Source organism: Gavia stellata, chromosome 6, assembly GCF_030936135.1.
Source record: "Gavia stellata isolate bGavSte3 chromosome 6, bGavSte3.hap2, whole genome shotgun sequence".
Taxonomy (NCBI): domain Eukaryota; kingdom Metazoa; phylum Chordata; class Aves; order Gaviiformes; family Gaviidae; genus Gavia; species Gavia stellata.
The window spans coordinates 25,546,871-25,561,370 of record NC_082599.1 but is presented as its reverse complement, the minus strand read 5'-3'; the positions used below and the strand labels follow the sequence as shown (position 1 = coordinate 25,561,370).

The window sequence follows — 14,500 nt, the reverse complement described above, 5'->3', positions numbered from 1 at the left end:
TATTTTCAGGGCTATGGTGACTGTTCCCATCACGGGCCTGCAAACACCTTTTCCAAATAATCTGCTCCTAGTTACTGCCTTGAGACCATCCACTCCCTCACTGGGAACACTGGATACGCACAAGTAATGGAAATTAGGAGAATGAGCTACTGGGGTTTTTTTGTGTTTTCTTAAACAAAGAACTACCAATTTCCCTTTCACAAAACAAATTAAATTACTGAAACAGAAGGTCATGTCTTACACAAACCAAAAAGCAAAGTCGTACACTCAGAAAGAAACATGCAACATGAGAATTCACGTAAGAGTGAAGACAAGAGTCCTTTGCACCTTTATTCTTAATACACTGGAGAAGCCATTTAAGAACAGTTAATCTCAGTGAATATATCTCCATAGTAATGATGGCAAATCTTGCCAGTAGATTGCATTATCAGCTGATTATAGCAATTAGACCAGTGTAGGGGAATAATTTGACTGTATGCCAAAATTTCTTCTAAAAAAAATTACATTTCAAATACGAATAACCATATTTTTAACATTTTCAGACCTCTGTCTCTTTTACATTTGTGCACCTGGCCACTAGCTTGATGAGTAATTTAGCTCATACAGACAACTCAGGGTTGGCCAGGTACGGCCCCAAAGAGGCCGGAGGAGAGGTCACATCACACGCTCTGCAGTGCCTCCGCCTCCAGATTAATGTTTTTGCTTCCAGGAGATCATAAACCACCAAATGCTTTAACTGGTGAATAATTCTTATTCCTAGCCCAGGGAAGCATTAACAAGTCTGAGTATCTGAGCACCTATATCCCACATGACTAAACTGAAGGAGGAGTCCCTGAATTTGTGTACATGGACCTACTATTATTAAGCTAAATAAAAATCATGAAAGGATTTGAGAAGCCTGGATGGTGAATGGCTCCATCCTTCTTTGCCTGCCTGAACACCCCTTTAGTCTTGCCTGAGGAAGACTGAATCTGGTTCCAAACATTTTCGTCCCTAATCTTCTACCTAGCTTTGATAGGAGAAAAGGCATAGGCAGACAGGGAAAAGGCATTTTTAAGAAGCCAGCAACATCATGTGATTTGGGGAAAACTGTCAAAAAACTTCAGAGTTTGTGGGGTGAAAAATGAACTCAGGTCTCTATGACACCAAGTCTTTGATCCACACTCTCAAGAAATCTCCCATGTAGGAAGAAATGAGTACCCAACTTGCCATACCAGAAATCATACTGCAAATAATACAATATCCATGCTTGCCTGGCAGTTTCTGCCGCTTTACTGGCCAGGATGGAGCTTTGCAAGTGCTATAGTCAGCCCAAGCACACCTTTCCTCCTCTGGTGCGACCATTCAGCATGGAACCAGTCCTCCCATCCTGCTAGGACTGCCGCCCATCTTGTTTCCTGCTTCTAGATCTCCCCCACCTCTAACCCATTCCAGGTTAACTAAAATCCATCCGATTTTCAAAGGATGGCCCTTTTGGGCTAATCCCAGCCTGCTGGACAACTAAATGTTTTTCTTTGATCTGCTTTTCAGTCCTAAAACACCATGGAAGCCTCATTTGAGGTTAGCTGCTACATCTGGTTTCTCAGTTACAAGAGCATAGTTACTGGAATGGAGAAAGTTACAAACAAAACCTTAATTTGTAAAAGCAGGTTGAGGCCATACATTGGCATCAACCAGCATCACCAGGTTTAACAGGTTTGTGGGTACAGGCCATATGTTTTAAGTTGTGGCCAACTGGTTTCCTAGTTGGGCACATACACTACTTCGGAAACTAAATGGCCCAATGGAAAGGAGGAGTGAACAATTGAGGGAAATACTCACAAAGGCTAAAATTTGGCAGAGGAAAATTTGGCACAGTCCCGCTGTTCAGTCAATTGCTCCCCCTGTGCAGAACTGAAAGGACCTGAATCAGGCTAACGCCTTGGAGCAGCTGCTTTCTCTCAGGGAGGGAGCAAAGTTTGCTTTTTCTGAATAACGTTCTGCATAAAGAAGGCATTTGCAATTATGAACACTTTCACCTGAAGACTCAAAATCAATGCAAACGTCTCTCATCACACTTAAGGCATGAAAAAATATCCTCATCTTTCAGATATATTTACAGTTTAAAAAGAATGCTATCAATATATATGTGAAACACTAACAAGTTACTGCATTTCTTGTCTTGATGTTCCAGATGCAGTTACAGGGGGCTTTTTCAGATATCCGTCTGCAAGAAAATTTGCTACATATTTTATACCCTTTTGCACATCCAAATATGCTTACTCATGCAAAATTTATTTAACCACATCCTTCAACTGAAAGAAAACTGAAGGGTAGGATTAATTAGCACAGCATGTTCGATCACTTTCTTTAAGGGTTCCCTGTCTGTTTCCATGGTTACACTACAGGAAGAGCGACAATCTCCTTCTAAAAAGACAGAGCTTATGAGGGATCATCAAAACTTCAACCCTTAATGGCCCATGTGCATAAAAGCCAAAAGGTAAATAGAGAGATCACCAGGTGAGTACCCAGTATTTACATATTGCTGCTTGAGCACTTTTTTGCCTGGGAAGGTGGAGGGAGGACCTCCTGAGAAGCAGTGAACTCCCCTCCGGTTCCTGTGTCTTCCCTAAGATAAAAGGTCAACACGTGTCCTGCTGTTGCAGCCTTATTTTGAGGGAAGGAAGCCAAGCATAAGGCCCAGTTATTAAAAGTCAGGTCACATCAGACCCACTGGGGAACTTGTGTGTAATTATGAGAAGAACAGACACTGTTTAATGCTCTCCAGGCACTTACTTCTATGGTCATTATTTATCCTAACTGAAAGAATAAACTGTTCTGATGCATTACATACTGCAAGGCTTGCACAACAGCATCTACCTGCACTGTGACACAAACCACAACTTTCTTTTAACTCATTCATTAAACAACAGCTCAGGATACTCTGCAATGCCCTGTATTTAAAATACAGAGTGAATGATTTATGCCTATGTATGTGTATGTCTTTAACACACAAAACCTCCTGCTGCCTCCTATTTCCTTCCTTGGTAAATACAATTTTCTCTGCTTCGGCTGGCTTTATCTTTTATCTCAGACTCAAAGGTTGTATCTGATTTTACCTAGCATCACTTATTGACAAAACACATTGCACTGATTTATCACTGTAATTTTTAAATTGTATTTGGCTTTTACAAGAGGCCGCAGCTATATCCAGACTCAAGACCTATTCAATACACATACCTTTGGCTACACGAGCACAAATATTAATATTTAATCTCTTTAGCTGCAGGATAGCTTTCTAGTCAAGTTCATACGACAATCAGGAAGCCTTTGTTCACAGCGAATATGATTTTGCAAATGAGGAAACCAGTCACGTCTGCAAAAACAAGGGCTTGCCAACCATGTTCATGGTTTCCTTTTCCATTATACCTTAAATGTGTTGAGCTGTTTACTATTCTGATTTAGATATATCAAAAAGGGCTCTAGCAAGGCATACTGCAAAAAAAGAAGGGGTTTTTGTTGCTGTTTTTCCTTAATTCAGATTCTTTTTGTGCTCCTTTTTTAGCCTCCTCTTTCGTTTATTTTAACAATTACCTAGAGTTTGAGGTAAACAGCTTATAAAACCATAACTATGATTCAGTAACAATATTAAAATATTGTTAATGTATTCCATTGTAGATCATGAACTGTCAATTTCACTTAACCTATTTACTCAGCTACTTGTTTTCCAACAGAAGCATATTTATTCAGTGAATACCTGAATGACAACAAAACAGAAATAAAATGGGTGGAAATACTGACACTGCTTCAATGAAGCGCTCAGCTCTTTAACCCAGAAGTCAGTTCTCGGCAATCAAAAGCGTCCTGCAGCCTTTAGGTCCCTCTGCTGTTTACCTGAACGCATCTGTCTCTAAGATGCAGCTTTACCAGAGCATCTGAGTTAAATTCCTTTCAAATAAGATAAAGTACTTACAATATCCTATGTCCGAGTCCTGCCGCTAGATTATGGCAGTGCTGTTCATTTATAAAAGTTACCCACTATCAGGGAGAGCCTAATTAGGTTCCCAAATTAGTATTCCCAAAATGCACTTCAGCAATGACTGGTCGTCCAAACTGGAGTGCAGGAGTCAGTCTTCAAGAGACTGAGCGCAATAAGTAAGGCAAAAGGCATGTGTGCCTCTCAGCCTGTCTGGTTTTTCCAGATGTATCAGTTGTTCTAATAAGAGATTATTTTTCCCTGCAAATCTTATCTCATGTATGTCTTCAGACAATGACTTACAGTAACACAGATAATTATTCTGGTCTGTGAATGGGACTGAACTGTCAATTTGACAAACACAAGTTACAGAAAGGGAAGATGCAGAAATACTTTTTCTGCTACCAGAAAGAACAACTCTAGCCCTCATGAAAAGTGTTTTTCTTTTTTCAAGAACTTCAGCATCATCTCTTTCATCATCACCTCTTTCCTCTGCCTCCTGAGCCGCCCAAAGGATCATAGGCAGTGGAAAATTGGGATACGAGAAAGAGCTCAGCTATTGGTTGTATATTAAAAGATCCCCCTGATTAATGTGACTGAAAGCCATCCTAGCTATAAAGCTGTTTATTTCCCTGCTTTAAAATTCTTACAAAAAATTTCTGACACTTTTTGAAAAAGCCCGCTGATGCTGAACATGTGCCATGACTGCCAAATTCATTCATTGTCTATTAGCAGAGAGGAACACACTAAAAATGCGTTTCCAATCAAAAAGTGGTATGGAAGTGCAAAAGAAATATACATTCCATTTTCAACACCAGGAAAATATATCTATTCCCATGGCCTTCTGGGTCAGCATGAATATGTTCAAACTGCCTCTGCTAGTCTGGAAGCAGAAAAATAACAGTGTGGGCAGGAAAAAAAAAAAAAGACACAATCTGCAGCAACACTGTAAACATTCACACAGACATGAAAGCTAACAGAACGCAAGGACAGCGAGCAATTTCACATCAAAAATAACTTCTGCATTACTGAAAAGACCTGGATTCATTATGGATATGGTATACGTGCCCACAATACCTTAACAGTTGACTGATTTAAATCTTGCTTTCCAGATTTTGGATTTTTACTTAATGATCTCCAGTTTGCTGTCTCACAAAAAAATCTGTATGAAGACTCCTAACAACATCCCAGCATAAACACACCACTTTGCTACTAAGGCTCTAAGTGAAAATGTAAGAATTACTCATTCCACAGTGAAGTTATTAGGTTTGAAGCAAAGAGTTAACAATGGCGGAACAGATGGTTTTAAACTGAGATCTGAAGAGCGCAGGGAGGAAGTTCTAGAAAGGACAAACAAGACAGAAAATAACTCACTGAAAATGAGAAGTAATGCATCTCAGGATATTTTAATACTCCCTGAGAAAAGAGAGGAAACTGGGAAGAAGCTATGAATGAAAGAGCCCAATACTGGACCATGATTTGAGTTTAGAAGAGAATAATAATAATAATAATAGTAATAATAATAATAATAATAATAATAATAATAATAATATGTGGACTTTTAAGACATATGAGCAATGAACTTGTTGAATACAAGAAAGGTAACAGACCACTTTCCTACAGTTTTGAGGTATAAATGTTTCACTGTCATTAGGATTTTCCCTTAACACATCAAAGGAATTCATAAAAGGTAAAACTAAGTAATCCAGGGGAAAAGCGTTGTATGGAGACAAACTGAGAGCTATGGATGTCCAATTTGGTGAAGTATAATAGTCCATCAAGCACTGACCACAGAAGTTACCAACTTACTGCAGGCTACTGTATATGAAGTTAACAATTTAGTGTGATCCCTATCTGTACAACTAAAAGCAGGACTGCAAGAACCATTTTTGGATGACTCCATCTGGGGTTCAAGCAAAAATGAACCGACCCTTATCAACCGGTACCTTAACAGCTTATCATTTGATGAAAGTGCAGTAGGTACTTGGCATATTGCATGAGACAGGCTAAATACAACATACCAGTAAAGAAATAAATATGCTTGCTCTGTGCTGTGCAAGACTTACTTTTTTTAGAAAATTGTGTAGACAAACTGCCTCCCCCTTCGTTCGGGTGCCAACAGGACTGAACACGTACCAGATTCAAGCCCATCATATACAGGGCAGCAGTACCATTGAAATCCTTCTGATTTAATGTTGTATTAAATTTGACAGCTGAAGAACTGTCAAATAAGCACAGTTTTGTGCTATTGTAGTGGTTCAGAGTCCTCCAAACAGAAACACAAAAGCTAACTTTCACCGAGAGTTTTATATTCAAACATCTAATTCCAGTTGTTTACATTTAGGTAATTTTGGTTTTTAACTGACCATACAACACTGGCAGTGACAAGGTGATGCCACAGCAAACACATACCACATACCTCCATCAATTAATGGGGTCCACAACTCAGTGCAGTTAATCTGTGAGGTGCTGGAACACTGATGAAGGGCAGCGATAGCCACATGACCACTGGGATGTCACCCTATGGAGTGACTTACTCCAGTGGGATACTACAATTTTGCTGATCCGTCTTTTCCCACCTAGAGGTAAAATATCTGGAGAACTTTGATGAAGAGAATACCTCAAGTCATGGTCAGCTACTAAAAGCCTAATCAAATACCTGCAAATTTATTTACAAACAGATCAGATCCCAGGAACTGGTCTAGCATAGTTAATTTAACAAGAACAGGGCTACATGGAGAAGCAAGTATTTGAACAACATTAACATCTACATACAGTACTTTTGAAAAGCAGGTCTAACAACTATTTTATTTATAAATCAAACACCACTGGCATTTGACATTACCCTGCAGGAATGGAATTTGTGAATTTGAAAAATTGTCACCACATGGGTATTGAAACCATCAATTCTTACAGTACAAGGTCTGGCTTATGTATAAACGGCACAATTCTGCAACTACCAGCCACCGACTTCTGGCCCCTGTGCTGCACAGCCAATGCAATTAAGTTTGATGTGCCTGCTTTTCCAGCTAAGGTGTCACCCGGGCATACATTTCCACACCGCAGGACGCAGCTGCATTTGTTCCATTATCCAGCCTCATCTTTTGAACCATGGCTGCCCTGCCTGGCACAAACAGTTCTCTAGTAATCAAGGAGTTTAATCCAGGCTGCTTCCAGTACCTGAGCCAGACTATTTATAGATAAGAAATACTCAGCTGATTTTTGTCATTGCTATAATGTGTTATACTCTGCAGCTTATGTATTTCCTTAGCAGGTAAAACACTGCCAAAGAATTCCAGTACATTTTGCATGTGCTATCACATTAGTACATACATTCACATACTAGATAACACCCACAGCACCTAAAAACACATCTGTCTGCTCTAGCTTAAGTCAAAGAAAAATGATCTGAAAACATCAGTATAGTACAGTACAGGCATTGGTGCAAAACTAACAAAACTAAAAAAAAAAAATCTCAGTTATTTCAAAGCTTTTTGAAATACAAAGAACAAAATAACTATTGGAGACTTACAGATTTCACTAAATTTTAAAATTATTTTCACTTTGCTTTCAAGTGTGAAACCATTAAGAAAACCTGTGTAAGTACTGTTGCTTCTGTAAAGCAATATTATAAAGGAACATCTTACAACAGGAATCTCTGGAGTCTCAGATTCACCTGTTCAATTGAATTGCTCCTCAAAACTCATTAAATGTGTATGTCATCTTAAATTAGCTGAATCACAAATCTTAGAAGAAAAGTTTTATGAGAAGACATTCCAATATGCTTAGATCTAAATTATTATTTGACTTTGCTTCGGTAATCAGGCATCTGTATTCCTGCAGAGTCAACTGATCAGTTCTGAATATAATTTTGTCACAGAAAAAGAAGAAATTAAAACAGACAATTTCATTTTTAAAAAAGTTACATTAGAAGAGCATTAAGGCTGTGCCTTAACAGTATGATTCTAGAAATATGTAGTTAAAAAGCAAATGTTCCTCATGCGGCATCTTTCTCTACAGTGATACTGAAACACTGAAATGCCACTGCCAGGACAGCAAATTTAGAGCTGTACAACCAAATCTAGTCTATTATGTACAGATGTAAGCCTACTAAGTCAGTAGAATTGCAGAACCCTGTATTGTAACTGAATAAAACAAGTGAAAATTTGTTAATATTGAAACCAAGCCATTCTTTTATCTATTCTTTCATTTAACTTAAGGACTATGGATGTACTTCTCCATGCAATGCTTGATAAAAACTACTTCTAGATTGCAAGCAAAGGATCCCTGATAGTATTTTGACCACAGACAAAATACTACTGTCATATTATTAGTACCTTTGAAACATTTCATGTTTTATTTAAATCATTTACTATTTCAAGTTTGCATGTATGAGCAAATAGTAAGTACCGGTCAGCACATCTCATTTAGCATCGCATCCTGCAACCTGTGTAGCAAAGCTGGTGGTAATCCTGAGAACTGTAAGATAGAATGAGCAAAGAATTGCCAAGTTTCAAGAAGCTAACATGTTTATAAAGTACATTTCAATGAGCCACTGCCTTTTTTTCTTATTCCTAAGGTCTACAGGCAGTTCGAAGCTGAATCAAATTTCCAGCCTGCTTGAAGAGTCCATAACTTAACATCAGTGATGACAGTATCGACATAAAAAGTTTTTCGCTTCTAGCGCCTAGTACTTGCTATCTGCTGTTACAATCAAAGGAACCCACTGCAGTTTATACCTAACTTAAAGACCATTGTAATGAAAAATCCTTAAAAGCAAATATAGCCACAAAAACAAATATAACTGAAAAATTTCTGTCTGAATGACTTAAAAATTGCTGCAATAAGAAGGATGAGTATGTTCATGACTGTGGGTAGGAATAAAAGAGATGACATCTGAAAGCCTCCTTCTCCCTTATTTCCAATTACCACAGAAAAAAAATTGCTATAATATCTGACATATTATAAGCTCTAAAAGCCAAAGGTGGAAAAAGCTGAACTGACCTTGGAGGAGAGCTTGGGCACCTTTACAGAGGGTGAAGGTCTAACCAGACATTCTCCCTACCATTCAACATGAAAGTCATGCAGCAGCATTTCCTCCCCATGCAAAGTGGTTGTTAATGTTCCCACATCGCCCAGGTAAAAATCTGCTGATTCCTGATCTCCCACTTTTAATATTGGTACCTTTGCATCTTTCAACATTTTGCTTGACCTCTTGGTCTTACAGTTTAATTATTTGTAACATATATAAGGGTGGCTATGTGGAGTTAACATTTGCACAGCTCTTTGGAAATGTAAATCACTGGAGAAGTGTTAGGTATTACTAAGACAAGCACTGCCTGACCTCTTCTGGCTATCGTGAAGGCCAGTTGCTGCAGGGGAAATTCTCATCTTAATGCAGGTAGACCTGCAAGCGTGATTTTCATTTACATCAGTACAAATTGTGCATCTATAAATATATTAATATATCTACCACTGTGTCCTTCAGAAGGAATGAAAATCCCCGCATGAATTATTAAAAGTTACCTAGATAAAAAGTGACTGTATTGCAGTAAAGTAAGGTTTAAACTGTCTGGGGCAAAAACCCCACTGTTATAAATTACAGAGCCATAATTTCTTTAAAATGCAATTTCAGTTATGGAATTATTTCATATGGTGTTAAATGGCACGTTTCTCTTAATGAGCTGCCAGTCTCTGTTCACGTTAATCTTTTTCTTTGCATATCAATATTTTTGTTGTGACCCATGATTAATTCTTTCTTCTTTAATCCACACCTTTTCCAGTTATCCCTTGGTTTCCACATAGCTGATTGTTTCATGTGTAAAATAAATCTGCATGACTAATAACACATTAATGAAATTAAAATTATTTTAAAATGTGGCATAATTTTTTCACTATATAATACAGTATGTTCTTTTAAATAAGGAAACATTAAACAAAACCATAATCAGACCAAGAAAGCAAAGACGGAGAGTATTATGCGATCAACCAGGATGCCTATATTCGAAAGCTTTACCATGACCATAGCAGTTGTTTTCCCCTGTAACTGACATATCAGAAACAAGCACAATAAGGTTTTAAAGAAAGTTCAATGTTTTAAATACAGGGGCTCGTAGCCACGGTGGGCAAAAGACTATGGACTAAGGCTATAACAGAAGTAAGATGTGTAGGAAGAGAAAATGTTCTCATATAAAACTAATAGAACATCGTCATATGACTGAATCAGGTTTTTTCCCAATTAAAAAAAACACTTGTCATTTACTGCCCAGATTTTAAAAACCTCTACAGATTCATTTGGATGGATGGATCTCTCTTGTACAGACAGTGGATCACAGTTCTCCATGTTTTTTGTGCAATTATCACATAACAGCCTGGTTGACACTTAGACGGGGAATACAAGACAACAAAAAAATCATGATTCTGATAATAACACAAGATCACAGTCAGCACTGAGCTAGCTGCAGTACAGATGACATCTAAATCCCATGTTCTTCTTAAGTACAAAACACTGAAACAGATTTTTCATCACAGTTGTTTTAATGGTGTCATAACCAATTTCGTTTATTGCCCTTAACGGATAATTAAGATGCTTTCCTCCTATTTAAATGCTCAATATAACTCTAACTTGTAACAATGGGAAACTTGGATCGAACCCCAAGTAATCTGAGACACGTTTAACAGGGGACCCATTTAGTGAGTAATGCCAATCTCCAGCTCCTTGATGGTTTAAAAAAAAAAAAAAAAATTTAGAAAGTTTTCCTTTTCAGCTAATAATCCCACACAGCGCTTCTCAGGGGGAAGAACTTAAGTTGCAGGATCTACTTTAGTAATACCTGAAAAGAATGGTATATTTAAAGAATTTTAATTTCAACTGTTAAAAAGCGATCAGTGAAGACCGACATGGACAAAAATTCATTCTGTGGCTCTAAGTTGTATTTACTATTAGTAGAGAGAAGTTAAAGTATTAGTTGAAAATAAAACCTCACAGTTTTTGCAAATTGCTGTCTCCAGATAGTAAACCTGTGTCAAATCTATTCCTCCTCCACAGACTATGAAACTCTATTTCTGCCCATAAGGTATTCTTCCTGCATCAACTCTCACAATGGCGATTTTTTATTCAGATTTACCTGATACCTCAATAAAACCATCGGATCTATGAAGTAATCAGATGGAGGTCCACAATGGGAATGACAAACCAAATAGGAGAAGCAAGAAGCACCTGCAGTGGCACTAGACCACACATTCTCCTACATCTTCACTTCTAAAACAAGGCACAGAGGAATTCTTCAGCCCAAATGCCAGAAACCAGATCTACCCCTTTGCACTGCTGTTGCTTGAGATCTCCTGCTACCTACGCATCTCCTCTCCCTCTCCAGCACAGACCTGAGCGAGACGATAGAAGGTCACAAGAACAGCACGTGAAGCTCTTGCTCCTGGGAGGGGAGGGGAAGGAGGCAGCTTTGGCTACTCCCTAGTGGCAGCCAGTTATACTATTAGAAACTAAGAAGGAAGATCTGGGGCTGGGGGGAAAGCCTGTCATCCTGGGAAAGCAAATAACTAACACAGCAGCCTGCCATGGGTCTCTGGGTCCACAGTACCCGCAGCCTTCGCAGACTACAACTTCAATCCTTCCTTCAAGAGAAAAGATTTGAAGGTCCCCTAGCTACCTATCAGCTCTGCTCCTGAGCTCTGGCTGCCCTTTCCCTGGATCTAGAAAGCAACAGGAACGGCAAGGGCTTTTTTCACTGACTCGGTAGTTTGTGTTCGAGGTTACGCCAGGACAAATGCACACAGTCTGCTCTGCTGCTCCAGGCCTCCCGCCCAGCTGCCACCGTGGACAGCATTATCAACTACTGCTCACAAAGGAGAATACTGTATTTACAGTTAATTACAAAAATAACTGTGTTTTATAAAGACCTGCAAGCTAACTCAGGTTTGAGCAGTTTGGGTTTCACTTGCCAGGTTCCCACTTCTTTTTTTTTCAACTTACTCACAACATTGTCACTGAAGTCATCTTCATTTCTTGATATTTAATACAAATAAAGCCTGCAAAGAAACCCATTACTGAGCTTCCTGGGGGTTATGAGAACAAATTCTTCAGATTTCAAAGGTTATTATCAGAGGGGAACAGGCTGCATCTGGGGAAGCAGCAACCTCTCACAGGAATATGAGAAAGAAATGCCTTCCTCACGCTCTGTTCAATTCAGACAGGGTGTTAGAGGGGTCTGTGAACCTACATTTGGGGTAAGCTGGTTCCCTTTATCAGCAGCAGCCTCTGATAACAGAAATCCAGACAGCTTCCACCATTTCTACAGCCCCGACAAGGCCTGCTGTTGAGGCAGCAGGAGCCCGCTGTGGGTCAGCTGCCTCAGAAGTGACCCAGGCAGCTCCTACAGCTCATCCCAAATGCCAGGCAGCTGCAGCACCACAGCCCGCTGATCCTCAAGCTCACTTAAAGCCAGGAAGACCAGAGGGAGCCAGCCTACATAACCAGAGATGCTCTTGTAGGAGTTTTGCAAACAATTTCATCAAGCATCACCAACAATATAAAGTACCAGCTCTTCAGGCACCGTGACAACTCCTTATACCAGCATCTTCAAGAACTGACCATCTGTGGAGCATTTACACAGAAAAACGTAGCAGTTATCCATGCAAGCAAGCTTTTATGCTATCCAACCTTTCATATGAATCTTATATGGTACACTATAAAGAAATTCCTTATGGGATTCTCACTGTGAAAAAAGAACTAATTTTTTTTCAAGTTGTCAACATATCTTTAATCATTTTAACAGTAAACTATGGAGCAATAGTCTTGTCCCTTGTGACATATCCCCGACATGCTCCCCACAGAAAAATCTATATGGAAATTCATGGAAACATCCTCTTTAACACTCAGCTGAAGTTTTAAACTGCAGCTCCATTGAGTATAATTCTCTTTATTACAAACCTCAAGCCTCTTTGCTCCTGCTATCTATTATTAATCATCCTATGCATCTAGAAGGATGCATGGTTCAATCACTTACTTGATTCTTTTACTACATCACAGGGCTTTATATTAACAAAACTGTGAAAGCTTAAGGCAGGAGTTCCACCATAATGCAGACCTCCTGCAGCTCCTTACTCATCCAAGGAGATCCCCAGAGACAACAAAAAGCTGACAGGAAAAGCTTGAGGATCAGTGTTATTTGGAAAAGTAAAGCAAAGACATTTCCATAAATACTCATGAGAAAACATTCTCATGCTGTTTTTCTCTCCAAAGCCTGCTCCCACAGACGAGAAAGAGCAACTCTCTGACTGCAGGATCAAGCACTAAAGCACTAAGTTCCTGATGTTCTTTCTCACTCACCTTGCAACATTAGAATTTGTTGTGGTGTTACTGCAGTTTGAAGATTATTTTTTTTTAAAGGACCAAAACTAACAAAAATCAGGACAGACAAAGGAGGGAACGGGAAATGTGTATTCAAGTAATAATAAACAAACAAATAACTAAATAATATCAATAAGCAAGTTTCCCTATCCTTGCAAATTATAGTCAAGCTAACAATACCTTCTAGACATGCTGTTTCATACTTTGAAATCATATTTTGCACTTCTGCCTCTCAGGTACGTGCATAGTCATAGTCACACACTGTGTCTTGGAGCCACGGCACAGTGAGAAGGTCAGTGTACACACTAAAAAGACTAGCATCCCAATTAAAAGATGTGACTACACTGGAGGTCCTTACACTTACAGTAACTGCACAATCCAAAATAGAGACCAAACAGGTCTTCAAACTTATCATTCACCCACTTCGTGCAGTTCACTTCTATTGCAGGCCTAGCAGAAAAGACAAATGGGAAAGGTGGCTGCAGGGAAGTTTCACAAACAAGCAATCTCCTGAAATACAATCCCCCACAACAGCTTGATCAGCTCACAGATAAAGCAGGACAAGGGCCCTACTAGTAATTTGGCGAGTTTCTCTCTCAGCCTCAGAAGCGCTACCGCTGCCTCACATGCTAGTGAAGTTTAAATGTTTTATTCTCCACACCTGTGCCCTGAGGATTTTCTAAATGCATTGAAAGGTTATGTCAATGTGCTTACCCCTAAAACCTATGTAAATGTTTTATCTGAAAATTTCTAATAACAAGTATTAACTATGTATTTTTCAACTCAGAAAACACAAAATTATTCTAACTAAAGGATATGTAAGAGGAACCATACTATGATCAGATTAAAGGTCCATATTGTCCCTGGAAGAGTCAGAATATTAGACTGTTAGTGGATGTTTTGGGACAGAGAATATGAAACACGGCACAAAGGGTAAATCCTTCCTGGAAAGTCCCATGTGTAAGGTGGGACCCACCTCCTACCTGATTGTTATCAGCTATTTAGGGACTTTGTGCTGGAGTTTAAGTATGATAATCTGGATACAAACAAAACTGATTAGCCAATCTTGATTTATATCAGCATACACAATAGCTAAATGCCAATACACAATCACTAAAAACCAAACCAAAACAAGTAAAAGCATGGTATATACTGAGTCACAGAACAACCCAAGAAGG

General features: G+C 39.0%; 1 protein-coding gene across 1 annotated transcript in view; it reads right to left on the bottom strand.

Annotated features, from left to right (window-relative positions):
* The window catches only part of CDK14 (cyclin dependent kinase 14), a 254,406-nt gene that overhangs the window by 139,798 nt on the left and 100,108 nt on the right, over nt 1–14,500 (bottom strand). The gene's annotated exons all lie outside the window — the stretch shown is intronic.